Genomic DNA, 12,253 nt, shown 5'->3' with positions numbered 1-12,253 from the left:
ATGAGTTGCCCAGATAGAAGTAGAAATTATGGTAGAGACATACATTGAACTAGTTCTCAATAAAACTGATGGATTGTGTTAAAGGTCAAACTTTAAGAGACACCAGGATGGGTAGAGAATATGCTGGTGTGAGCTTCAGCAGAAGAGGTTTTCTGTCTGAGTACAGAAGAGTAATGATCCCGAGGAGACCACCATGCCCCGGGAGATGGAAGACACCCTTTGAGGATCATTAGATGGAGGTGCGGTCGGCGGGGGTGGGCAGGAGATCAATGTCCAGTCTGGAGGGCCGCTCGGGAAGTGGTGTTCTCAGGGGAGAGGCAGGTCTAAGTTGGGGCAGGAAGCAGCAGCAGCATTCAGGAGACATTAGAAGGTAGAAGGAGACAAGTTCCCGTGGGGGGAATTAGTGCACGCGGGAGAAAAAGGGGAGCCTGTCCATCCGTCTGAGCCTGGTCAGGAAAACAGTCCACAATGGGTACCTGAATGGAGGACATAATTTGGGGCCACGAGTTAAAATTGTTGGAAGAGATGAAAAGCCCAACAGAGGAAGGTGAGGAAACCCAGAGGGGCAGCTCCATCCTCGGGCTGGAGGGACACAAGGGAGGTGACAGTCCTGAGGCTGCCTGGTGAGAACCAGTGCCATGGGGACACCGTTCCTGCCACCTGAGCACCCTATCAGCCAACCTAGTCAGAAACCAGGTGGGCCAGAGGTCCTGGGAAAAGTAAACTCCAAGGGTCAAGCCTCACTGAGACAGAAGAGAGCAGGGGAGGAGCCGGGCCCAGAGCTGAGGGCAGTCAGTGGAGCAGGATTGAGGACAGCGGGGAGGGAGAGAGACCACACCCCGTGCCAGCAAAGGCTTGAATTCCATTCTCCGCTTGGAAATAAGAGACATGGACGGAATGGATGCAATTAAAGAAAAATTACTTTGAAAATCCCGTTAGTGCCCAAATGTTTTGTTACTAGATAATAATTAAATAGAAGAAGAAAATGTAGTGTTTATGGTCATACATTATTCAAATATAAACAGTGCCCCCATGGAATCTGAATTCCCTTCTTTTCCTGCTTAGCTCGGGGCCCCTCAGCTTTTGGGTGCAAATGCTGTTTATTCAGCACATTAGGCACAGCAATTCAAATGATTTATTAATGGTGCTTATTTAACTTGCTATCTTGGGTGTTTCATGTGCATGTCTGATGTCATTTGGGAAACAGACCTTTGTTTCCATTTCTATTCCTATAAAACAGATTTGAGAGTGAATTATTCATGGGATTGTTTAATGTTGTGGGAATTTGATTGTGTTGAGGCTGTGTCATTTTCTCCTCCTTTATCGAGACTGCCAGGAGTCAATTAGCGATCCCTAAATGAAATATAGCAGATAGCTCATTACCAGTTGGCTTAATATTTATTTATTTTTTTCTAGATTCCCTTTCATTTACGGTAACAGCTTTTATTAAGATAAATGATTTTACAGATGCTTTGAAATCCATATATGACTTTTGTTCAGTCAATGAAAAATGACTAGGTGATTGTTTCCTACAAAAATGTTTCTTAGACTCTAAGCTGCCTGAGAGCAGAGACTGTATTTTAACCCTCTTTTTTTTTTTTATGGTAAAAGGAAGCTTAGCCCTGAGCTAACATCTGTTGCCAATCCTCCTCTTTTTGCTGAGGAAGACTGGCCCTGGGCTAACATCCATGCCCTTCTTCCTCTACTTTATATGTGGGACGCCGCCACAGCGTGGCTTGATAAGTAGTGTGTAGGTCAGCGCCCAGGATCTGAACCTGCGAACCCCAGGGCCACCGAAGCGGAGCACGAGAACCTAACCACAAATATGAGCTGATTAAATTCTCACAATAGCATTGTGATTTAGGGGTTAGGAAAGAGGTCCAAGCTCACAATTGGCTCTGGCCATTCCAGATCCTGTTATTTTAACCATTGATAATCTCCCCTGCATCTAGCATAGTGACTAAGGAGTTGTAAGTACCAGGTAGAGTCTTATTTTGTGAACAAATGAAGAAATACAGCAGTAGAGAGATGTTTCAGAGCTACTCCTGAAAAAGGGTACAGTGTGACCTGGCAATCATGCAATCCATTTTGTTTTTAATGTCCATGGGCAAATTGGTGGTTTACTAGTTAGGACTCTTGGTTGCAAATGACAGAAACTTAACTCAAACTGACTTAAGCGAAAAAGGGAATTTGGTTCATATAACCATGAGGTTGATAGGAAGTACTAGCTTCAGGCATGGCTGGATTCAGGTGCTCAAACAATGGACCAATCTCTTTCCATCACTAAGCTCTCTATTCTTCTGAGTTGTTTCTATTCTCAGGCAGCATATCTCCTCATGGTGTTGAGATGGCAAATGGAGCAGCTCAAATCTACCTCCTAATCTCTTGGCAGCTTCAGAACCTCTTCTGGTAGCTCCAGCGAAAGACCTAGGAGGAGTTTTGATTGGCTGTGGTTAGGTCATGTGCTCACCCTTCAACCAATCACTGTGGCAGAGGAGTGTGATGCCTTGCCCAGCCATCCCTGTGCCAGCAGCCCATCCCAGGACCGGGACTGAGGTCAGCACCCTCCAGACTGCGTGGCTTGATTAGGGGCGGTGTGTGGTCCTGGAAGAATACCAAGGTCCTTGCTCCTGAAGAAGAGAGAACGGATCCAGAACAGGCAACATGCGTAAACGCGCACTTGTTGAATTTTGAGAAACGTGTTTAAGATACTTGTCACTTCTGATTATATCTTCTGCTCTCAATGCTTGAGTCACTCTTCCAGAAGATTCTAGCATTCTCCATTGTCTTTGTGTCAAGCTCCATGTAGGATGCCTGGGGTGTGGGTGGAGAACTGTCTGACTTCTTTTTGGTCTAGTATGTTCTATACGTGATTCTCTGCTGCTGCTCCTCTTGTAATCGAATGGGAAACATGAGGAAATCCCAGACTTGAGATATTCTTTATTTTTTTCTTGTCATTTCTGCAACTATCACTTAAAGACTTGAGGGGCGTCTTTGGAGAGAGGAGGAGTTGTAGTTATAGAGACGAGATCTTTTCTTCTCCCCCACTCACTTCTTCCCAGGGTTAAGACATTACCATCAGCCGTTTCCTAGCCAACTGATTGGAATATGCAGAAGTATCTTTACTGCAGGAGGTCAGGGTGACAAAGAGACAGAACACGTCCAGGGAAAGATTTCAGGAGACCGACAGTTACTTAATGGAGATTCCTTCATCGTGCAGGCTCAGTCTCTGTCCCAGTACCGCTTTCTCTCTTTCCTAGCTCAGTGTCTGTCTGGCTCTGGGAGAAGTTCGTCTCTTTCGATCGACGTCTCCTGTTCCTTCCACTACCAGCCCAAAGAACCTGTTTTCTTCTTTGGATTCATCTCTAATTACCAAGGAAGTCCGTTCCTTCTGTACGAATCTGCCGTCTTTTCCTCCAATTTTGCCTGAACAACATTCCTACCCTCCTCAGAGTGACAGGGCATTTATGACTCTCACAGAATCAGTTGACAACAATCAGTCGATCAAGAAACAGATGCCAGTTGCCTGACCCCAGCACGGTGCTGGTGGGTACTGAAACCCCAGGTACGGCCTCTGCTCTCAAGGGGCTCCTGCTCCAGCTACAGTGGACGGCAGCCTCTCTGGGAGGAGGGACGGTAGAGCAGGCCATCCATGGAGAACCGAGGCAGAGGGTCCAGAGCAGGGAGAGAGCTCAGGGCTTGGTCCAATGGGCAAGCAACATTCACTCTTCCTTTCTGGCTGCTTCCTTTTGTTTTTTCTATTTTTGGAAGTGAGATATAATTTACATAAAATAAAATTCACCATTTTAAAGTATATAATTCAGTGCTTTTTAGTATAATTAGAGGGCTGCACAACCGTCACCACTGTGTGATTCTAGAACATTCCCATAACCCCAAAAAGAAACCCCACACTCATTAGCAGTCACCTCCACTTTCCCCCACCCCCAGCCGCTGGCAACCACTGATCTACCTTCTGTCTCTGTGGATTCACCTATTTTAGACATTTCATGTCAATGAAATCACGTGGTACGTGGCCTTTGTTTTGGTTTCTTTCACTCAGCATTGCGTCTTCAAGGTTCATCCACGTTGCAGCAGGTGTGAGAGATGCATTCTTTTCTATGGCTGGAGCAGCTGCACCATTTTAAAATCCTACCATGAAAATATGAGGGTACCAATTACACAGCATCCTTAACTGGTTCCTTTTTCTTTTTTCCTTCCTAACAGGTTATTTCTTGCTATTTTTAAATTTTATTTTTATCTATTAGACTTTAGACTTTATTTTTTATGTATTATTTAGCTTCATGTCTCTAAGTCTCCTGAGGTACGGTTTATCCAATTCAAACAAACATCTACGTAAACCCTCACTAGACCACAATGGAATATTCTCTTCACACAGTAATAAAATGTACATAAAATATAGACGATGACAATCTCAATCACTCTTTCTCTCTCATAATCCTAATATCAGCCCTACCAATGAGCAAGCCAGATTGGTCAGTTTATTATGGAAGATTTTTGTGTGGGAATGTTGTGGGGGATTTTTTTTATTGATGTTTTAATAGTTTATAACATTGTGAAAGTTTGGATTGTACATTTTTGTTTGTCCATCACCATATACATGTCTCCCTTCACCCCTTGTGCCCACTCCCTACCCCATTGCCCCTGGTAACCACAATACGGTTTTCTCTGTCCATGTGTTGGTTTATATTGCACATATGAGTGAGATCATACAGTGTTTGTCTTTCCCCTTCTGGCTTATTTCACTTAACATAATACCCTCCAGGCCCATCCATGTTGTTGCAAATGGGACGATTTTGTCTTTTTTTATGGGTGAGTAGTATTCCATTGTATATATATACCACATCTTCTTGATCCAATCATCAGTCGAGGGACACTTAGGTTGCTTCCACTTCTTGGCTATAGTGAATAATGCTGCAATGAACATAGGGGTGCATAAGCCTCTTTGGATTGTTGATTTCAGGTTCGTTGGATAGATTCCCAGTAGTGGGATGGCTGGATCATAGGGCATCTCTATTTTTCATTCTTTGAGGAATCTCCATACCGTTTTCCATAGAGGCTGCACCAGTTTGCATTCCCACCAGCTGTGTATGAGGGTTCCTGTTTCTCCACATCCTCCAACATTTGTTGTTTTTAGTCTTGGTGATTATAGCCATTCTAATGGGCGTGAGGTGATATCTCAGTGCTGTTTTGATTTGCATTTCCCTGATGATTAGTGATGTTGAACATCTTTTCATGTGCCTATTGGCCATCTGTATATCTTCTTTGGAGAAGTGTCTGTTCATTTCCTGTGCCCATTTTTTGATGAGGTTCTTCGTTTTATTGCTGTTCAGTTGTGTGAGTTCTTTATATATTGTGGAGATCAACCCCTTGTCAGATGTATGTTTTGGAAATATTCTCTCCCAGCTGGTGGGTTGTCTGTTCATCTTGATTCTGGTTTCGTTTGTCTTGTAGAAGCTCTTGAATCTGATAAAGTCCCACTTGTTTATTTCTTCTTTAGTTTCCCTAGTCTGGGTAGGCGTGTCATCCGAAAAGATGCCTTTATTGTTGTGGGGGATTTTTGTGTGTTGGATTGGAAGTAACAGAAACCTCAAGAGAACTTAAGTAAACAAAAGGTATACACCCAGGAGTTTTTCATGGAGGCAACTACAAGGCCCCCCCCCCCCCATAGGGCTGGGGGCTGAAAGCCATCATGTCCACTGCTCTCCGCACGTGAGTTCCATTCTTCTCTCTGGAATGTGCCTGCCTTTGCTGCTCAGTTCACACGGCAGATGGACGATACCTGTCTGTAGCCCCCAAGACAGACAGCCTGCCTCATGACTCAATTCCCAACTCCACGGAAGCTCTCTGACCGGTCCTGCTTGTGACGGGCACCCACCAATGATCCGATCAACAGTAACCAAAGGAGAGGCACGGTTGGGACTGAGGGACTTCAGGGGAGAGCTCTGTCCTTGGCTGATGGCAGTAGCCCGGGAACCTGCTGGGTCCCTTAGCATCCTGACACAGTGGGAGCGAGAGTTAGAAAGCAGCCTGAATTATTCATGAGGCTCCCAGGGCCAGGTTGTAAAGGCTGGAGCTCGCATAAACCACCCTTGCCACGGGGCCATTCTCCGGAGGGATTGAGAGCTCCCAGAGCCAAAGGCCACTTTTCTCTGAAGCACACATCATCTCAATCCTATTTTCCAGGGAACAAGGAATAAGTAAATGCACTTGGAAACATAAATGTGTAATAAATAAAGTACAAATGGCAATAGGACAGAGATTACCTTCCGAGTTACCCCCTTATTTCAGTGAAAGCTCTTTTATTGCACCGTTTACCAGCTGCATGTGTGATCAATATAAAACCTTAATAAGGAATCAAGGTCCCACAGTGCTTTCTGATGACACTTGTAAATTTTGGGGGGGGATTGAACGAAGATTAAATATGACTGTGAAAATTCTGCAATGGAGATGAAGAAAAAGCTTTATTCCTGCCGTTGCCAGTGAAATGGTTTTGATTAAAGCTCCGTGAACCACACAAAGATTCTGTTGTGATGTGCTCGAGCTGCATGGTAGCAAAGAATGCCTTACTTGGAAGGAAGCAATTCCTTCTAATGAGCAACCTTATACATCTAGGAGCAGTGGACTCGGAAAGCAGAACCGGGTGGTTTTGGGTTGGCTGCCAAATATTAAATGCCTGGTCATTCGTGTGGCGTACAATTTCAGATGAAGTACACTCAGCACGTGTCTATAATTATGATTTCTCATGATTAAGATGAGGTTAAGGCATAACGAAAATTGTGACTTATTGCTTCACAATGCCCACTATCTCACAAATGCTGCTTTAAATCTCTTAAGAAGTTTAAACGTACTGTTTATATTTCCATTCAGAGGGGAGAAAGAGACTGTTTGATCACTGGCATTGGGACAATTGGTTATTGATGTAGGAGACGAGAATACAGCCTCACCTCACACCGTATAGCCCAATGAATTCCAGATGAAAGAGTTAAATCTAAGAAAATGAAACCAAGAAAATGTATTATTAAAATACATTTAGGAATGTACACCCTCTTTGATCTGGCAATTATACTCATAGTATTTATCCTAAGGAAAATATCTGTTTGTACACTAAAAATTATCTACTATGATATTCAAAGCCTGTTTATAACAGTCAGGAGAGTCCTTTCTTAGGAAGAGACAATTGGTTGAGACTTGAAGAGCAATAAGGAGCCAACCATACCGTGAGCTTGGGAAAGACATCAAGTAGGGGGACTGCAGTGCAAAGGCACTGAGGTAGGAATGAACTGGGTGCATCTAAGAAAAGGAAAAGAAGGCTGATGTGGCCGAGGGAAAGTGAGAGGAAGGGGGAGTGGGTCAAGATGAGGTTAAAGAGGTAGAGAGGAATTTGGATATTTTCTAAAGGCACTGGGCAGCTGTTGGAAGGTTTTAAACAGAGAGCAGTCCCTTCTGATTCAAAGTGTGAAGGTCATCCTGGCTGATGTGAGGAGACGCATGTAGATGGGTGAGGGTGGACAGAGGACACCCATGCAGGAGGCTCTCACGACCGTCCTAGCAGGAGAAAACCCTGCTTAGATTAGTGGTGACGATGGGCAGGGAGAGTGGAGCGAATCATGGTGTATTTTGGAGACATAACCAACAAGAACGCTGATGGATTAGAGGCGAGGAAAAGCTGCATATTCACCCATGAATTAACAAGATCCTTTCTGCTCTCAAAAATATGTGTGCTCATTAGAAAGTAGGTGCATGCCCATCAGTCAAAAAGCCAGAGACATCATCCCCTCAGATGAAATGAAACCCCACCACGTGGGAGGTAAGTCACTTTCAGCTCTGCTAGCCCAGGAATTTTCTTCTCTAAGCCTCTTTGGCCTTAAAATTCAACTTAGTATTCAGTTAATAATAGTAACGTTATCCACCATTTGTGGGCCACCTACAATGCTGGCTTTCAGCTGTAATTAACAGAATGCCAACTTACCAAATAGTTGTTTTTTTTTTTTTTCCTTTTCCACGGGAAGGACTCTGGAGGTAGGCAGTTCATGCCTTACTCCAGCAGTCCAAACACGTTGGAGCTAACGTTCCCGTGATTCTCTCGGCTTTTCCCTCGCTGTCGCAAGGTGGCTGTCGGACTCTAAGCGTTATGGGCTCAGATGTGTGTCAAAGCTGATTGAAAGGAGCCAGATGCAAAAGACAAGAGATTCCACGATTCCATTTAAATGGAACGTCCAGAAAATGTACACTTATAGAGACAGAAAGCAGATCAGTAGCAGTCAATATTCTCAAAACTGGAAAATATCAAGATCAGTTACTTAATTTAGTTATGCATTAATTCATTCAACACACGTTATTAGGCAGCTATTACACAACCGTCAATGTGGAAGGCACTGGGCTTACGAAGATGAGGAAGACACACGCCCTGCGTATCACACTCTCACAGAAACTCTGTGAATGCCGACGTGATACATGCATGAGAGAGGCACGGGCAGGGTGTTTTGAAAGTGCAGAGGTGGCGTGCATAGCTCTTGCTGGGGAAGTCAGAGAAGGCTTGTGGGGGTAGATGGCATCTCACCTAAGTCTTCAAGGGAGAGCTCGCCAGGGAGACAAAGGAAGTGTGCTCTTTTCAGAGAAAATGGCATAGAATATGCAAAGGTGTCGAGTTGAAACAGAGCTTGATAAACCCAAGGGACTGTCTCTGGAGAGTCTGAAACCTTGGATATGCAGAATAGAGGTGGGAGATGAGATCTGACAGAAGACAAGGTTCATATGAGGGGTGTGGGCATTATCCAGAAGGTATTAGAAAGTCATAAAGGAGGTTAGGCAGGAAAAGAGCAGGATCAGGTTTGTATTTTAATAACGTCACTCTGGTGATCATGTGGGGGGTGGCGGGGAGGTGGTAAAAGGAGGTTAGCAGGGAAGATAATCAAGAGATTCTTGCAATATCGGAGGTGAGAAATAGAAGCGATGTGAACCAGGGTAGTGGCAGAGCAGAAGGAGGGGAGGAGAAAATCCTATGTATTTAGGATGAAGAATCAAGAGAGTTCGATGATTAATTCTATGTAAGGGGTAAGGGGAAACTAACACTTTGAGGAGCTCTTCAAATTCAATGAGCAGCTGGAGAATATTTAAGGCCATTTATAGATATGAGGGATAAAAAAAAGGATAGAGGCTATATATTTTGTGACATTATAGAAAAATTAAATTTTAATTACCTAAAGAAGATGTCTAATAGGCAGTTGGGAATTCAGTCTGGACCTCAGGCAATTTCTTGGATAGACAAGGGGGCCATCGCTTCATGATTGAAGCTATGGTGTCCCTAAGATGCCAAGGAGAGTATATAGAGTTGAAGAAAGAATATGTTCCTGGAGGATACTTAGGAGGCAAGTAGGGGGAAAAAAAAAAAAAACACAGATTAGTACTAAGGAGAAATCATAAATGGAGAAGAAACAAAAAATATCAATACAAAACCATGGGATCACAGCCTCAGAAGGAAAGAAATGGGTGGTGTTAAATGTTATAGAGAAAGGAGACAGATGAGAAATTAAACACGTCCTTGAGATTTGCAATTAGCAGGTCACTTGTGACGTTTTTGGAAATGGTTTCCACACACTGATGGGGAAAAGATAAATTGCAGTGGGCTGAAGAATGAAAAATCTATTTAGTATTGGCAGACAAAAGACTTTTTCAACAGAAACTCTTAGATTCTAACAATTAAGGATAAACCATTATTCGTACTCTATGACCCATTAATGAATGTCTTCCACTCTTGAAGATTTAACATTAGACACACTTACAGATTAATGACAGAATTAACAGTCAAAATTTAATATTTCTTGTAGTTGGATCTGTAACTTTCAAAGCCAATGGAATGTCCATATTCTTTGAGAGAAGTCTATTAATAAGGCAAATTGATGCTACTTATACGTGTGATAAGTATAATAGAAGAGAGCTAATATTTATTGAAAAACTCTTATGAGCCAGAAACTTTACAACTCTTCGTTCCTTTCCTCCATCCTTATAACTCCAGGCTCTGTGTGTCCCTGAGAACAAATGAGGCCACGGACACTGATGCTCAAATTTCACTGGCTTTTAGCTTCTCTCTTACTTGTCACCACCTCGTTCTCTAGGAGTCGTCTCTTGGGTAGAGTTGAAGAAGACTCTGTGAGTTAGTCATGACTTAATGGAAGTCCATCTCTAAACAGCTTGAGCAAAATGGTAATTCATTGGTTCATGTTATAAAACTGCTTAAAAAGCAAACACATGTCAAGATGAGCTGGAACCAGCTCTCAGATTCCCTCAGGATTCTCACTCTTTCACCGGCTAAGCATTGGCTTAATTATCTCAGATCTGCTTCCTGCCAGGTGGGGGATCTAGTTGCTGGTGGTTCTGGACCTCATATCTTTTCAGCTTTTCAGCAGGGAGAAACAATGGCTTCTATCTTCAGTTCCAGTTTGAAAATTCTCAAGGAAGAACTCTTCTTGGCCCCCCTGAGTTACACATCCGCTTACTAGACCAGTCATTGTTGCCTCGGGGAGCCAGGAGTGTGGGTCCGGTATAGACCATATGTCCAATCCTGTGTCTGGGGGCGAGGAGTTATGAGAGGAGCTGCAGAGGGGTGCTGGGAAGACACAGCTATTACACTCCACTGCAACCAGCTTCCCACCTCTACCAGGTGGGACTCTATCAGGTGCCTCCCTGGCCAGCTCCACCTCGCCGTGCAAATCAACCTGTGCAAATAAATGCTTGCATCTCATACATCCTATGAACTCAAAAAATGTATCTCAGCCCAGGCTCAGAGGCCTCCTTTTCATCCCCAATCCTTGTTTTTAGGTAAAGAAACTGAGGCTTAGATGGGCCAACGTCTTGGTCACATCTACTCTAAGAGAGAGAGAGACGTGAGCCATCTGGCTGAATCAGACAACTCTGCCCATTAGACACTACAACTTGCAAGATTTTGGGGTTTTAAGGATTTGAGTTTGGCGAGGTAGAAGTCAGGAGGAACGAACAGAACTTGTTTCTGGTTTATCATCCCATTCGTCTGAAGTTGGAATCAATCATCACGAGCCTAAACCCCTTCCATCTGGAGATTAGAGATCAAGGTTGTGTCTGAAGTCTGTGGAATGGACAGCCTGCGGCAGAGCCGTGGAATGGGCCTGGCGCTGGGTGTCAGGAGACCAGCTTCTAGTCCTGGCTCTGCCACTGAGTCCATGTGCAATCTTGACTTGTTATCGAAGTGTTTGTGTCTTGATTTCTTCATCTGCAAAATGAGACAGGCTCCCAGCATTTTTCCCTCTCTCTATTCTTGTACATTCTGGCTGCTTTGGGGCACACCAATACTCATTCTTCCCTCCAATAGAGCAGAGTGTACAGGGCTTTTGTTGTTATTGGAGCCCATATTGTCATTACTGGATGTCCATATTGTTATTATTGGATGCTCATATTGTTTTGGATGCCTGTAAATCATTCTGTTTCCATAACCACACTATGATTTTCCTCGGTGAAACAGCTCTCCCTACCCTGGCGTTATCTGAAAGCTCATGTACTCGACATGTTTGCAGTCTCAGCTGGAGGACTTGAGACTAGGACTGCTCCCTGGAATGCTGACACGTGGCCTTTCCATGCCCCTACCCCGGGGTAGTCACACTTCTTCCTTGGTGCCTCAAGACTCCACGAAGAAGGGCTCCAGCAAGCAAACTGATCTACCTTCTCTGACCTACCTCAGCAGTCACATGGTGTCACTTTTGCCACTCTCTCTTGATCACTTGTAAGGCAGAAATCCATCCAGATTCCAGGGAAGGAGACAGAGACCCCGCCTCCTGATGGAAGGAGTCTTAAGATCTCATTGAGAAGAGCTTGCGGTTGGGAGGTGTCATGGTGGCTGTCTTTGGAAAAGACTATCTGCCACAGGTAGTTTGTGAAAGGACGTTTATTTGGAGGGTGGTGGGGAGAGATTGGCATTATTGGATGAAGTAAATTACTGGAATGAGCAATGAATTATTTAGTATTTATTAGCATTAGCTCATGTAGTCTTTTTTCCCTACCCAGCCTGAAGGCAGAGCCACACGGGCCCAGGAACTCTGGAGGAGGAATGGTGAACCGGGCATCCTCAGAGACTTTGGAAGAGGAAGAATACCCCCACCTTTCACTACTGCATCATTTGACCTTGGGTGCCCTGACCTCAGGTGGGGGCGCCATCTCCCCCGCCCAGGTGAGCTGCTCCGGCTTCCCGCCACACTGCAAAAGG

Source organism: Ceratotherium simum, chromosome 35 (assembly GCF_057802395.1).
Source record: "Ceratotherium simum simum isolate JZ-2026a chromosome 35, ASM5780239v1, whole genome shotgun sequence".
Taxonomy (NCBI): Eukaryota; Metazoa; Chordata; class Mammalia; order Perissodactyla; family Rhinocerotidae; genus Ceratotherium; species Ceratotherium simum.
This window is presented reverse-complemented; position numbering follows the sequence as displayed.